The sequence below is a fragment of the Polypterus senegalus genome, chromosome 3 (genome assembly GCF_016835505.1).
Source record: "Polypterus senegalus isolate Bchr_013 chromosome 3, ASM1683550v1, whole genome shotgun sequence".
NCBI classification, from domain to species: Eukaryota; Metazoa; Chordata; class Cladistia; order Polypteriformes; family Polypteridae; genus Polypterus; species Polypterus senegalus.
In genome coordinates, this window is record NC_053156.1 from 285,317,165 (window position 1) to 285,334,204 (window position 17,040).

The following is a 17,040-nucleotide window of genomic DNA, read 5'->3' on the forward strand; positions in this document are numbered from 1 at the left end:
TATATGTATATAGCACTTTTCTCAATACTCAAAGCTTTCTCCATGCAGGGAGAACCTGGGAAGCAAATCCCCAACCTCCTTACTGCAAAGCAGCAGCGCTACCACAGTGCCACTGCAAGTAATTTTGTAGTTTTATGACTTTTTGTTTGAGCTATTTATCGGCTATCTTTTTAATTTGCTATTAAACGGAGCTGCCAGGGTGGTACCCTAACATTTCCTTGGCTTCTCTGAGTTGTCTGCCTGACCGGTCACATCTTACAATTTATTTAGTATGTGATTTAGCAACCTTTTTAAGGTGGTCACTTCATATAATACAAGCAAATGTATTATGATACTAACAGATATTAATAATTTCATTGCTTTGGTCAAATGAACTAAACAATGAGTGCAAATATAACAGTAGTCCACCCAGTTGATTGAAAAATGTGAGATCAGTTCAAGGCAGAGAAGGCTAATAGGCCCTTACACCGAGATATGCCTCGGGTCAGACGCAACAGCAGTGTTTATGGAAAACAGAGCAATGCCTGGTAATGTGATACAAGAAAATGGAACTGTTGTGTACTGTATGCACAGCTCAGAGATAACCAGTGATAGACTGGCGCCTGCTGGGATAGGCTGCCTTCTGATGTGTCCTTCAGCCAGAACCAAAGTACGGACGTCAGCCACGTCTTCACTGATATCATTTACTTACATGCTGTTACCAAAGAGGCATACAAATAATTTAGTTAGCACTGTAAACAAAAGACACTATTACATGAAATAAAAAGTCAAACAGTTTGGCGGCATGGTGGCGCAGTGGTAGCGCTGCTGCCTCGCAGTTAGGAGACCCGGGTTCGCTTCCTGGGTCCTCCCTGCGTGGAGTTTGCATGTTCTCCCGTGTCTGCGTGGGTTTCCTCCCACAATCCAAAGACATGCAGGTTAGGTGGATTGGCGATTCTAACTTGGCCCTAGTGTGTGTTTGTGTATGTCCTGCGGTGGGTTGGCACCCTGCCCAGGATTGGTTCGTGCCCTGTGTTGGCTGGGATTGGCTCCAGCAGACCCCCGTGACCCTGTATTCGGATTCGGCGGGTTAGAAAATGGATGGATGGATGGAAAAAGTCAAACATCATTAAGATTTCACAATTTATTGTTATATAACATTGAATCACAATGGACTTTTTTATTTTTTACACTGACAAAGAGAAAAAGGCAAAGTGAAAACAGATGTCTTTTGTTTTAATTTTATTTATTGAATTTATTAAAAACATATAACATTCCATACAATCAAGTCAAACTTAACAAAACTAAATTCAAATCAACTGACATCCATGAGAAAGAGAGGGAGGCCAACAACCAGTAGTACAAGAGTAGTAAAGAGAGAAAGAAGTCTTTTCCTCCAATATAACTGCTTATTCTAAAATGTTATTGATTAGGTCCTGCCAGGTTGTAAAAAAGTTTTAAACAGATCATCTACGTGGGAATTTATATTTAGATAGTGTTTGTCTCACTACACAAAGCACCCTTCACACAAGGAGGACCCGGGAAGCAAACCCACAACCTCTTTATATGCAAAGCAGCAGCGCTACCACTGACCGTTTATGACTATCAGGGTATTTTTATTCTTGGAGAAAAATCTGAGAAGCAGGAGACATAAGAAAATGTCTCTATTTTATTTATTTCTGGTCTCATTGTTGTCTAAGAGAAACCAAAAAGATATTAAGGAGATCTCTCTTTTGTTTTTACATTCCTATGGGATTGACCAACATAGTGCATCAAACAATACAATTTTTTTTTGTATTCTGGTATTTATGAAAGTTAATTCAGCCACTACAGGCCTGTTTGTTTCTTTTTTAACTCTTTCAGGGCTGATGTTGACTTTTGTCAAAAGGAGGAGTTGACGATGGTAATCAACTGTAAACTGTGACAACCGTTACGTTTTAGTTGGACTCTCATTGCTAGAAGGAAAGTTAGATTCATTGGTTTGACAAAGATTCCATGCGCTCACGTGAGTAGCAAGGCGCACTCAAAAGCAAAAATGGCACTGACATCTTTGGAGAGAGATCAAAACGAATACAAAAAGCAAAATACTCCGTGGACGACGTCTTGCCTTTTATATCTGAACTGGACTATGACATATCACACATTTTGTTATGTGATTGAAAATGAATGATCGGTCCTCAGCTAGTCATGGTACTGACAATGCTTGCCAGGGAGGACTGCCACTTAAAAATCAGATTGTAATGCACTGCGACCGTGACTGCCGCTGCTGCTGTCCCAGCCACACAAAGACAGCCTGGCAGCAAGCCTGCCGCTCATTCTTGGCAAACTGGCGGCCACAGCATGCAGCAACAGACGTTTTATGTTGATTTCTGTGTGAAACCATCATTTTTTTTGGAAAAAATATTCAGCCCTCAAAGAGTTAATGAAATGATATTTTAAAATGGTATTTAAAAAGCATATAGTTTACGTGACTTACTAATAGGGTGGCACGGTGGCGCAGGGGTAGCGCTGCTACCTCGCAGTAAGTAGACCTGGGTTCACATCCCGGGTCATCTCCCCATGGAGTTTGCATGTTCTCCCCGTGTCTGCGTTGGTTTCCTTCCACAGTCCAAAGACATGCAGGTTAGGTGCATTGGTGATCCTAAATTGTCCCTGGTGTGTGGTGTGTGTGCACTATGGTGGCCTGATGCCCTGCCCAGGGTTTGTTTCCTGCCTTGCGCCCCGTGCTAGCTGGGATTGGCTCCAGCAGACCCCCGTGACCCTGTGTTAGGATATAGCTGGTTGGAAAATGACTGGCTGACTGACTTACTAGTACATGCAATTGCATTGTTTATGGCTGGTTATTTTTGAATTAAACTCATTGCTTCAAAAATATTTTGTTAAAAAAAATGATAACTCTGTTTTCAATTAAAATAAAAATTAAAAATGCTTCAACTTCCAATATATTTAAGTAAGTGTCCAAACACACCTGAATATTAGGTCGTTTCTAACTTGTTTTCAATTTTGTCTTTATCATTGTGTATGAGGTTGAATGTATGTAACCACTTCATTTTATGTTTGCATTTTTCACAGTTATGACTAAACTAAAACAAAGTAAACTGTCCTGTTAGCAAACATGCGCACTGCAGGAACCAGCTGTGATCAGAATGTGTTTTCATGGCAGGACAAACTTGCACACACACACACACACCCATAAATGTTCAAACTCTGGCTACATTTGTCAAATAGCCTAATGACATGCAGCAAGCAAGTTGACTGTAAAGCCGTAAGTGGCTCAGTCCTCAAGGGATAACTCTGGTCAGACAGGTTTTCATTGTTTTCCCGAGGAAAATAGAATCATTTACTTGTTCTAATGGAGATGGTTAGGTTGATATTATAACAAGAGGGGGCATCCTGTTACCTACCCTCATTTCCCAGAATGATATCAAGTAGGCCAACAGTATTGATATGGTTGTCTTATTAATGAATAAAGCAAATAGGGAATAATAAACAATGGGTGGCACAAAAGTTCAAATAAATAGAAGAGAAACTTAGCCACATATAGTGCCCTCCATAATGCTTGGGACAAAGACGTGCTTTTCCTTGATTTACCCTTCTGCTCTACAGTTTAAAATTACAAATCAAACAATTCAGACATGATTAAAGTGCACATGGTTGAATTTCATTTAAGACGATTTGCAGAAATAGTCATAGCATGTAGAAATGACAGCACTTTTTCTCCATGGTCCCTCATTTCTTGGTAAATTAATTTTGCCCTAATTCTAACCCTAACCCACCCACATCACTTTTACGAATCACAAGGGAAGTTAAACTTCTTTTATTGTTGTCAACTGGTGTTTAATCATGTAATAATGACGTACATGGATTGATCTGATTGAAGGGTACTGGTGCGAGCTGCTGTATACATGGGAGTATTTATTTTTATACTGAGATTACCTCATTACTTGCAGAAATGTTTCCTACATTGCAAAGTATTTGCTGTAGTTTGAACAGACTCACATTGAATCACATTCATAACTCAGTCCAGGATTTCTGAAAGGTCTCTGTTCAGCTGTTTTGGTTATTGATGTGTTCACGTCTCCTTAGACAAACTGGATGATGGGTGTAAATGCTCCAGAGTTTAAAAAAAACAAACAAAACCAGTCCTAAACAAATAAGTGTGAAACAGCTTTACACCACAGTCCTATCCCTGTCAGACTCTGACTGGCTGCATTTAACCTGGGCCTGCTATTTAATCATAAATATACCTAGTAGCATCTGGCCTGAAAAGTGTGTTGTACCTGTGTGGTCAGGAGGCTCAAGGATGTACAGAGACAAGCCCATTTGTTTTTTCAGTTCTCTGGAAGTGTGCTAGGCAAGATCAACTGGTAGCCATAATAACCAACAACATTTTTTTGATATTAGACAGGAAAGAGCAGTGATATCTGGTTACAAGGAGATGGTTTATATACAGGGCTATTCAAAATGAAAGAGCAGATTTCAAAAATGTATTTTAAACAAACTTTATAAGACAGAAACACATTCCGCAAATCACTGGATAGAGGAAAGTTCAAAGTTTGGTCCTATGGTCCTTGAGGTTGCATGTACTCAACATGAGCACCATGTGTAGCACGACAAACATCTAAACGGTAGACCATTTCTTGCCACACACGAGTCAACTGGTCCCTAGTTACTGAATTCACAGCTTCCTCAATTCGATGTTGCAGATCTTCACGATTAGTAGGCATAGGTGGAACAAACACACTTTCTTTAATGTACCCCCTTAGGTAAAAGTGCAGGGGGTAAGGTCTGGAGACCTGTGAGGCCATTGACGATGAGCAAGATCTTGTTGTCCACCTCGTCTAATCCATCATCCTGGAATGGTGTTGTTCAGGTAACGCCGGACCTCCAAGTGGAAATGAACCTGGGCACCACCATCCATGAAGGTCTGCTGTTACCTGAACAACACCATTCCAGGATTATGGATTGGAAGGTTCCACCATTTGAAATTTTTGAAACCTACTCTTCCATTTCGAATAGCCCTGTATAATTTATGCATTAGGATGAACTGAAGTGACTGATGTCAGTTATCTGGATGACCAGCAAAACACAAGATTGAATGGTCCAGTCACAAGAAGGCCAACAGCTAAAGTTAAACTTTGTCTAAAAATGTGAAGAAGGATGGACAGTCCTTATATTGTATATAACTGATGGCTTTGGTGATTGTGACGAGCATTTTAAGGGTGACACTCAGATTCTTAGTATTCTTACAGCTCTGACCCAAAATTTTTATGGAGAAGTGACAGTGTGCATCTGACTACTTTTTTGGGATTAAGGATGCAGAAAATAGTAAAATTACCCACAAAACCAGGCCAGGGCCTTCATTGGCCTACCTAGAGAGAGGCCTTGCTCAAGGGTACCTGACCCCAAACTCCACAGGCAAAAGTTCAAATTTCTTTAAATGTTCCAAAAAATGCATTGAATGTGAGAGATAATTCCATACAAAGAAAATGTATTTTATTTGAATCTAAAAAAATGGTAAAAAGGCAAAAATGAGGTAAATAGGATTTACAAAAATGTAATCTATATATCCTGTAGTGGGCTGGCACCCTACCCAGGGTTTGTTCCTATCTTGCACCCTGTGTTTGCTGGGATTGGCTCCAGCGGACCCCCGTGACCCTGTGCAAGGATGTGGCGGGTTGGAGAATGACTGACTGACTAACTAATCTATAAATCGCGATCGTAAGACAGTACCAATACAATCAAAACTCAGAAAAAGATAATTATCACAGATAAATACAGTTTTTGACAGACAATGAACAACTGAAGAACCTACTCCGCAGCCTGAAATATTAAGGCTGAGGGTTGTCATCATCCGTCCTGTTGGGGTACCACCAATAAAACATAAGGAAAGGATACAAAGAATATAAAAATGAATATAAATTGAGGGATGTTAAGCTTAGACTACATAATACACTAGTGAGACCACACCTGGAGCATTTTGTCCAGCTTAGTCGCCATGCTTCAATTAGAACATAGCAAAACTTGAAGCTGTGCCGAAGAGAGCAACCGGGGAATCCCAAGACTTAAGGACATGCCCTACTGTGACACACTCAAAGAATCAGACACTGTCTAGTCTCGAACAGAGGAGGCTGCATGTAGACCTGATCCAGGACTTCAAAATTCTTAAAAGCATCAATAAAGTAGATCCAGCAGAATTCTTTCGACTAATCGGTAAATCACATACTGTACACAGGGAACACCAGTGGAAAGTAAGGGGAAGTACGCTTGTGACTGAAGCCAGGAAGTGCTTATTGTTGTGGAAATCTGAAACAAACCACTGAGTAATGTAGAAGAAACAGAAACCTTGACAACATTTAGGGAGTATCTAGATAAGAAACTGGGACAGCTCAGCCCAAACAAATGTGGAAGAAACCCCCCAAGGAAGACGGGAATAGTTCAGTTAATTAGAATTTTCATTCAGTCACAGATGAGTACATGGATTCTACATTGCAAGGCGGAAGAGCAAAGTTCAATTTTCTGATTGGCTTTTTGTAATTTCTTTTTCCTCCCCCTTCCCATTTTTTATCAAAAAAAAAACATAATATCGTTTACTTAAGCATTTTATTTTATTACGCTAATGGGCCATCTGTTCTTATTTTTTTTTTCACTTCAGATAGACCCTTAAGAAGGACATCTTTCCTGTGTCAAATAGATGAATTCCTCAAGAAACTGGATGTTGTCTTTGGTCAGCCTACCGCACCCTGTTTTATGACAGATGCCGGTATGAATAACCTGCTGGTAGAACAAAACAGCTTTGTCAGCTATTAACCCTAAGTAGCTTGCAAGTAGTTAATTTTTCTTTCACGAAAACAAGCATGATGGACTGAATGATCTTTCATTAGTCAAGTTTCTTATGTTCTTATATTAAACATAATAATCATCTCATCTAATTTTTGAAAAACCGGGAGAGTTGCTTCAGCGTCAAGTGTTGCAGCTCATCGCAGCTTCCCTTTTCCATGCAACAGATTCCAGTTTGTCTGTTGAAATTCTCCGATGTTCCCAAGCCTGCCAAGAGATATAAAGCCTCCAGTGTGTACAGGGTCTACCACATGGTCTCAGCTCATTGGGACATGTCCAGAGCAGCTCTAATGAGAAACATCCTAATGACATGCCCAAACAACCTCAAGTGGCTCCTCTTCCTCTACAGAATCAACAACTCTACTCTCATGCTCTCCTGAATTATTGAGTCTCTCACCCTATTACTGAGTGTCAGCCCAGCCTTCCCATGAAGAAACCTCATTTCTGTCACTTGTACACACAATTTCATTTTTTGTGTCATTACCCACAGATCAGGACCATAGGTGAGGACAGAGATGTTGTATTCGATTGGTAAACCTGGTGTTTTTTTCTTTGGACTCGGCTCCAGCTTCACCAACATAGGCCGATACAGCACCCTCAGAACTTGTTGATTTCAAATTCCCTTTGTTAATCACTCACTCACAAGATTCCGAGCTACCTGAACTCCTTCACTATGGGTGTCATGATTTTGTATGATTTTAGATCCTCAAATCCCGCCATTGTTTATTTCTGTTGTTAGTTTCACTTCCTGTAATGCTAAGGGTGTTGTCTCTGATGCTGGGACTCACACATAGTTGACGTGACAGGATAAAACAATGCCTATGAATTGAATCCCTTAACCGAACTGTCGATCCCAAATCTCTAAACATTACAAAGTTTATCATTGTGTTCTTTTCTTGTGTGTACTTAAGGTTTTGATCCTCTTGTTCTCTTGGCCATGATTTTTGCTTCTAATATTGGGCTTTGGTTTCATTTCACTTTCTCCCTTTTTTGTGTTGTTTAGTTTTATGTACACATCTCTCAGTTTTTGCTCAAAATGTTTATCTGCCAGTTCCCTGACAGAACAAAGGACAGTTGTTCCCCCCTCGCCTGGAGAGAGCAAGCCATTATTTTCTGAGAAGGAGAACTATGACGACAGACTTGGTGGTTGCTGGTCTTCACCCCAGCCGTGTCACACTTGGCAGAGAATTTCTTGAGTGCATGCCAAAGGTCACAGTCAGTTGAGGCAAAGAGAACAACTTCTTATGCATAAATCAAAGATGGAACCACTAGAATCTCCAACTGGTCATGCTCACGTCCTCGGGTGCAACTTGTTCATGAAATCCTCAAACAGCAGTGGTGATGAAACACAGCCTTGACGGAGCTCAGCACCCACCGTGAATGAATTCGACTTACAACAACAACAACAACATTTATTTATATAGCACATTTTCATACAAAAAGTAGCTCAAAGTGCTTTACATAAAGAAGAATAGAAAAATAAAAGACACCGTAAAAAATAAGTCAACATTAATTAACATAGAATAAGAGTAAGGTCCAATGGCCAGGGTGGACAGAAAAAACAAAAAAAAACTCCAGATGGCTGGAGAAAAAAATAAAATCTGCAGGGATTCCAGACCACGAGACTGCCCAGCCTGCTCTGGGCATTCTACCTAACATAAATGAAACAGTCGTCTTTGGATTTAGGGTTCTCTTGGAAGGATTTGATGATGATGGTCACGTAGACTTCTGGCTTTCAGTCCATCCATCATTGTTGGAGTATCATGAGGCTTTGAGTAGGTGGAGGTGGCGCAGGCCTCCACCACAAAGAAACCGGAAAAAGAAACAGAAGAGAGATTTGGGGTCAGTACGGGTTTTAGAGCCACCATGAATAGTTATTATGATGAATTGAACATACAGAGTAAAAGGATTAAGTTAAAGTGAAGTTATGAGAAGGCCATGTTAAAGTAATGTGTTTTCAGCAGTGTTTTAAAGTGCTCTACTGTATCAGCCTGGTGAATTCCTATTGGCAGGCTATTCCAGATTTTAGGTGCAGAATAGCAGAAGGTCAAACGCGTCCCCACTTCTTTTAAGTTTTGCTCTTGAAATTCTAAGGAGACACTCATTTGAGGATCTGAGGTTACGATTTGGAATATAAGGTGTCAGACATTCCGATATATAAGATGGAGCGAGATAATTTAAGGCTTTATAAATCATAAGCAGAGTTTTAAAGTCAATCCTGAATGACACAGGTAACCAGTGTAGTGACATCAGAACTGGAGAAATGTGTTCGGATTTTCTTTTCCCAGTTAGGATTCTAGCAGCTGCATTCTGCACTCGTTGCAAGTGATTTATGTCTTTCTTGGGTAGTCCTGAGAGGAGTGCGTTACAGTAATCTAGTCGACTGAAAACAAACTCATGAAGTAATTTCTCAGCATCCTACAGTGATATAAGAGGTCTAAGTTTTGCTCTGTTTCTTAAGTGAAAAAATGCTGTCCTAGTGAACTGATTAATATGCGATTTAAAATTCAGATTACAGTCAACAATCACACCTAAGCTTTTTACCTCCGTCTTGACTTTTAATCCTAATGTATCCAGTTTATTTCTAATCGCCTCATTGTATCCATTATTTCCAATCACTAAGATTTCAGTTTTCTCTTTATTTAACTTCAGAAAGTTACTATTCATCCACTTAACACCAAGAACTGGGACACAGCCCTCACTGCATTCATAAATGGAACGAATAGCACAGAAGAGCAGGCCTCTTGCCCCATACTTCTACGCCACCTCCCACAACACATGCTGAGGGACTCTATCGTTATTTTCAAAAAATAATTCAAGAAAAAATGAATGCTTGAAGGATTTTATTTGAATCTAATAAAATGGTAAAAAGGCAAAAATGAGGCAAGTAGGAATTAACAAAAATTGAATCTATAAATCGCAATCATAAGACAGTAACAAACAATCAAAAACCAGAGAAGGATTATTCTCAGAGATAAATACACTTTTATGACAAAAAACTACGTGTTTGCAATAAGGTAACCCAAAACCAGAATTAACAACAGATGAAAACTCATAAAACAATAAAAATATCAAACAAACAATTAAAAACGTTACCCTGGCAGAGTCCAAACATGCACTGGCAGCCTGCCCAAACTGTCAGCACAGGGTGTACTCGGAGACTGAGCACTCTGCAGCTTCACAACCCAAAATGGTATCTCTTAACCTAAAAAATGCTCTTGTACCCCAGTAGTCTGTTGGTGTCTGAGTTCTACTGCAGTTACAATGAAGGTCTAACCCAAATGTCGCGCTTTTATTGTCTTAGAAGGCTGAACTGAAGTGGAATGTTCAGCATAGATGTAGCAGTGATACTGAAGAGGAACTGAATTCGCCTGAACACAGAGAGCTCTGCAAAATGTCAAGCACCCACATCCACAATGAGGACTTGGTAGATGTGTGGTGGCACAGTGAAGAGCTCGACATAAAATGTCTTCAAGTTACATTTATCTGCATCAGAATCAACCACAAACTTTTACTTTCGCATTCACTCTGAGCGCTTACAAATCTGAGCAATGGATGAGGAAATCATCCTAAGTCAACAAGGCCATGATTTGTACAAATGATGATGTCTGTTTCTCAGAGTTCAGGCATTCACAGCCCCGGTGTGTTACTCATCAGACAAAATCGCTTTCACCAAACTCCTTCTTCTTGTGTTGTTACATAAGCCAGTGAACAGGACACGTGAACACTGAAACCACAGGAAGATTTAAAGATGCCCTTAAGCAAATGCTAGGCAGATACGAACAACTCCCCTGGCAGACGTACTAGGGTTGGTGCCAGCCAGCGTAGTAACCAAGGCCGGATTAAGATCCCCCCGACAGGCCTCTGGGTGACTTGATGAATAAAGATCCTGAAGAGAGAGCTGATCATACTTTAGACAATGCAGTGTGTGGATATCTGGCTTTTTAATGTAGTGTGATAATTCTCACTACTAATGGTGTGTGGACACTCGATCGATTCATCGGTGATTTCAGTCCGTGGACAATTGATCATTTCATTGAGTAGGAGAGGGGCTCCCCCTTGATGATCTCAGCTTGTGTTGGATTAGCTTATTCCCCCTTTGGTGATATCAGCCCGCGGATACGCGATCTTTTCATCAAACTGGGTCGAGGGAATGGTGATGATCCTCCTTGGTGATTTCAGTCCGCAGACACTCATTTGTCTCATCGAGCGTTTTGGGTTAGGGATTTGCTCCCTCCTGGTAATTTCAGCCCTTGGACACTCAATCATTATGTCAAATGGGGTGATCCACTTTGGTGATTTCAGCTTGCGGACACTAGATTGTCTCATGAAGCGATTGTTTTGTTCTCCATTTGTTGATTTCAGCCCTCAGACAGCCGATTATTTCATCAACAAGGGAGGTGGTATGTTGGTCCCCCTTGGTAATTTCAGTCCTCAAACACTCAATTGTTTCATCGATCACCTCCCCCTTGGCGATTTCATTTTGTGGACACTCAATTGTCTCATTGAGCAGGGGACAAGTTTGTTCCCCCTCAGTGATTTCAGCTGTGGATACTCGATCATTTCATCAAGCAGTGGGAGATATGGAGATCCATCTTGATGATTTCAGCCTGAAACATTGTACAAAAACTGTATTGACAGTCCTTTTTGTGTCACCACCTCTGATGGTTTCACTCAGTCTGGTCCATACTCCCCTAGGAACACCACTATCCCTAGGCTATAATTAAATTAGGGAATCATAGGCATTGAAGGATAATTGATGCTAGATACAGTAAAAAGTACATGTGTGACATTTCAACTGCATCCCATGCTGAGACTGTCAAATAGTAACCTGGCCCTATTCCCTTTACATTTTAGTTTATGTTGCTATTGGATTATCCATTCCCCTTCTGTATGCTCTTTTTTGTCAGGTACCATCCTCTTAGGTTGATTCTTCCAAGTCTTGAATTGCATGTAGTACATGGCCTCTTAACTTGACTACAGGTTAGTATCCTGCCATTTGATAACATTTTGCCATGCTTCATTACTCAAAGCACCAATGTGAATGAGATCTTAATTTGATAGAAAGACTGCTGTACATGGCAGGTTGGCAGGGAAAAATGTTATGGCAAAGAGTAGCATAGAAAAAAGGAAGAGAAACCTCTCATCATTACAGTTTCTGTTAAAACATTAGAACATTAGATCACTCCAGACGAGAAATGCCATTCAGCCCAACAAAGCTCTCCAGTCCTATCCACTTATTTCTTCCAAGAAAACATCAAGTTGAGTTTTGAAAGTCCCTAACGTCTTACTGTCTACCACACTACTTGGTCGCTTATTCCAAGTGTCTATCGTTCTTTGTGTAAAGAAAAACTTCCTAATGTTTGTGTGAAATTTACCCTTAACAAGTTTCCAACTGTGTCTCCATGTTCTTGATGAACTCATTTTAAAATAACAGCCTTGATCCTCTGGACTAATTCACGTCATAATTTTAAACACTTCAATCATGTCACCTCTTAATCTTCTTTTACTTAAACTGTAAAGGCTCAGCTCTTTTAATCTTTCCTCATAATTCAACCCCTGTAGTCCTGGAATCAGCCTAGTCGCTCTTCTCTGGACATTTTCTAGTGCTGCTCTGTCTTTTTTGTAGCCTGGAGACCAAAACTGCACCCCGTACTCCAGATGAGGCCTCACCAGTGCATTATAAAGGTTGAGCAGAACCTCCTGTGACTTGTACTCCACACATCAAGGCACTATATAACTTGACATTCTGTTAGCCTTCTTAGTGGCTTCTGAACACTGTCTGGAAGTCGATAGCTTACAGTCCACTATGACTCCTAAATCCTTCTCATAAGGTGTACTCTCGATTTTCCGACCGCCCATTGTGTATTCAAACCTAACATTTTGACTTCCTATGTGTAATACTTTACATTTACTGACATTACATTTCATCTGCCACAAATCTGCCCAAGCCTGTATGCTACCCTAGTCCTTCTGTAATGATATAATGGATTCCAAATTATCTGCTAATCCACCTATCTTGGTATCATCTGCAAACTTAACCAACTTGTTACTTATATTCCTATCTAAATCATTTATAGATATTAAAAATCACAGCAGTGGTCCTAACACTGACCCCTGCTGATCACCACTCATAACATCGAACAGTTCTGATGAGGTTCCTCTCACCATCACCCTCATTTTCCTGTGTCTGAGCAAATTCTGCACCCATCTAAAAACATCACCTTGAACTCCCACTTCTTTTAATTTGATGCCCAACCTCTCATGTGGCACCTTATCAAATGCTTTCTGAAAGTCAAGATAAATAATATCATAAGCTCCACTTTGATCATATCCTTTTGTTGCCTCCTCAAAGAATTCCAGCATGTTAGTAAAACACAACCTCCCTCTTCTAAACCCATGCTGACTATTCAGAATGACTCCTGTCCTTGTCATGTGTTGCTCAATCTTATCCTTAATAATTCCTTCCATTAATTTTCCTGTGATGCATGTTAAGCTTACTGGCCTATAGTTGCTTGGATCTGCCCCGTCAGCACCCTTTTTATACAATGAGATGATATTTGCTATTTTCCTGTCCTTCAGAATCTCTCCAGTGCACAGTGACTTCCTAAAAATATGTGGCAAGGGTTTATATCTGTACTCACTAGGCTCCTTAAGAACACGAGGATAAATATTATCTGGTCCTGGTGATTTGTTTGATTTCATCTTATTTAATCTGATCAGCACTTCTCTCTCTACAATTTCCAAATCCCTCAGTACCTCCTTAGTAGTCATGTTTACCTCTGGCAGGTTATCCACTTGCTCACTTGTAAACACCTCAGAAAAATGTAAGTTTAGGGCATCTGCTATTTCATTGTCTGTATCTTTTTGACCTCCTCCTTGACTGTTCTTTTACTACTAAAATACTCTGTTTGCAGAGCCAGGGATCCACTAATGTGACCTGAACAGTTACTTTAGATCAGAAAGAAAAGCTTTAACAAGACAGCCAGTGTCTCCCCCTAGTGGTAAAAACTTTGCCCTGTAAACAAAAAGATTGTCAGTTCTTTCTCTTCTGTTGACTCATTATGTCAACCTGAGCAAGTAACTTGTGAAAATGGGCAAGCTTGTTGTTTATCCTTTTCATGTAGGTCTGTTTAGGTAGAGGTATCTATCAGACAGATTTTTTTATCATAGCCCTGGGCTTCTACTCTAGGAGACACAAAGAAGCCAGGGCATAGAAAACAGTCAGCAAACAACTCCAAATGATGGAGTTCTCCTAGCGGTGCTGTTCTTTTCACTGAAGCTATAATTAAACATTTAATCTTAAGCTGGGACCCTAATGCATTTCATGTTCTTTAATCAATCAATCAATCAATCAATCAATCAATCTATCTATCTATCTATCTATCTATCTATCTATCTATCTATCTATCTATCTATCTATCTATCTATCTATCTATCTATTTGTCATATAGTGCCTGCACATCTAATGGGAGACCAGGGTTCACTTCCTGGGTTATCCCTGTGTGGAGCTTGCATGTTCTCTCTGTGTCTGTGTGGGTTTCCTTCAGGTGCTCAATTTTTCTCCAACTGTCCAAAGATATGCAGGTTAGATGGTTTAGCAATGTTAGCCTGGCCCTAGTGTGTGTGCATAGGGACTGAGATTGTCTTGCACCCTGTTCTTGCTGGGATAGACTCCAGCCCACCATAAACCTGCTTAGTATACAGCAATTTTAGAAAAGGATGAATGGGCATCTATCTATTGTACAATGCATTCTCTATAGGATCTATCTATCTATGAATCTTGTGAATTTCCCCTTGGGATTAATAAAGTATCTATCTATCTATCTATCTATCTATCTATCTATCTATCTATCTATCTATCTATTCACACATTTTGTCACTCACATGTGTTTTAAAGGTTCCAGCAAGGGTAAATAATTCCATCCCGGATTAAAAGAGAGTGCTACTGCTAACACCTTCTTCCTCTTCATCTGTAGTTCCAGTGGGTCAGGTCCAGCAGAACCACCATATATACTGGTCGCTCACAGGAAACAGTCATTCATTTTGGGAACTGCATCTGAGAAAGATCGAACTTCCACAAAGTACCCAGTCCCGGCATGCTCTGAACTATGGGCATTTGTTTTGCTTTATTGGCGTTTATATTTTATTGCATCATTAAATGTTGTTCTTTCATTCTTACATTATACAGTATATTGTCACAGATGACATGGTTTGCATGGCATCCTGACAAGAAAGCCCTTTGGAATGGAATGACGTGGATTGATGGGCATCCCGTGCTGGTTGGTTACTGATACCTTTCATGGCCAGGAGACCTTTATAATGGAAGGTGTGGTGGGGTGAGACATTAAATTCCTTGTATATGCTAGGTAACAGTATCCCTCTGGTGCACCTCCAGTGCAGCATAGGAACTGCAGTCCCAATGGGAAAGTGCCAGGGTGCTGCCAGGAGGATCTGCCAAAAGAACATTTCTTTGTAATAGGTGGGTTCCTTCTGACCCAGAAGTGCCTCTCACTGCCAATGCTGTTCCTTTTTTATGAGCATGTAATAATTTTAATACACACACGCGCACACACATATACTGTATGTGGTTTGACTATTAGCAGCTACAAATCAATCCAAAAAGGGAGAAAGTTACTCACGTATTTTAAAGCCGTTTTTTTATTCCTAAGCTCTGTGGGGTTCCGCAACCTACCAAGTGTCAACATCAGAGGAAAATGATCAGACATCTAGGAATCAAAGGCAATATACACATGCATACCTAAAAAGAACACACAAATAATAAAAAAGACTTTATGACCAACACCCTCTGAACCCCACCTTATTAATCCACTCCACCATACAAACCCCCATTTGCTATATGTTGCCTTTAATTTAATCATTTTCCTCTGATGGTGACCTGGTAGGTTGTTGGAAGCTTAGGAATAAAAACTATATATATATAAATATATATATATTGTAATAATGGCGCTATATAGCGCCTGACCTGACACAGACTGGACAGATAGGACACAGAAGGCACGTATAAAATGAAAAGGCTTTTTATTTTTCTTCAGCAGGAGGACACGTCCTCTCCATAATCCCTCCAGCCACAACACAGTCCCAAATAAAGCACAGTACACTAAGCACTCTTTCTCTCTTGTCTTCCACCACCACTCCTACTCAGCAAGCTTTGTCCTCCTCCACCCAACTCTGGCCACTGAGTGTTGGTTGCTGGCTCCCTTTTATCAGGCACCCACAAGTGCTCTAGGTGGTTGATTATCGACATCCGACTGTACTTCCGGGTGTGGCGAAACCAGTGCCCAAAAAGGGGCCTGCCGCTCCTGTTGCAGCACCCCCTGGCGGCGCCTGCAGAACCCCACAGAGCTGCACAGAACTCCAACCCCCATGAAGCCCTGGAGGAGTCCGAGGAACCACTGCAAACTAGGGATGCTGCCATCTAGCATTCAGGGGGAGATGCTAGGCTTCCTAACCTTGTCCCCCTGGCAGATGTGGTGAAGGGGCATCCCGGCCAGGCATATATATATATATATATAGTGGCCTGCAGGAGGTTCTCCTGTTGCCCAAACCTGACACAGACAGACGTAGGACACAAGTTCAACACTCCCACTTTTATTTATTTTTTTTCTCTTTTCCACGTGGGAAATGTCTTCCCCCGTTTCCCACCAGTACAGCACACAAGCACAGTACACGAAACACACTTCTCTTGTTCCTTTCTTTCTCTTTCTCATCTTCTCTTCCATCTCTTCGCCTCCACTCCTCCTGGCAAGCTTCATCCTCTCCTACCCGACTCTGGCTTCCTGTGTAGTGGCAGCTGGCCCCTGTTATAGGGCACCCGGAAGAGCGCCAGGTGTCCAACAACCTTCTTCCGGCAGCACTTCCTCCACACACATGTTTCAACACTTCCTGCAGCACCCCCTGGTGGTGCCCACAGAACCTAGCAGAGCTGCTCCAAACTCCAACTGACAAGGAGCCCTGTGGGAATCTTGAGGCACTGCTTTCACCCGGGGGTGTTGGGGGGCATGGGTTGGGAGTGCCACCTAGTGATTAGGGGGGGTAATGTCCTGAATAAGTTCTCTCCCTCGGACCTTCCACTGTCCAGTCTAGATGTGTTTCTTGCCTTGCTACTAATGCTGCTGGGATCAGTTTACACCCTGTGACCCAGGATTGGAGTAAAAAGGTTTAAAAATGTTAAACTGGTCTTGTAGTCGTTTTCTGATG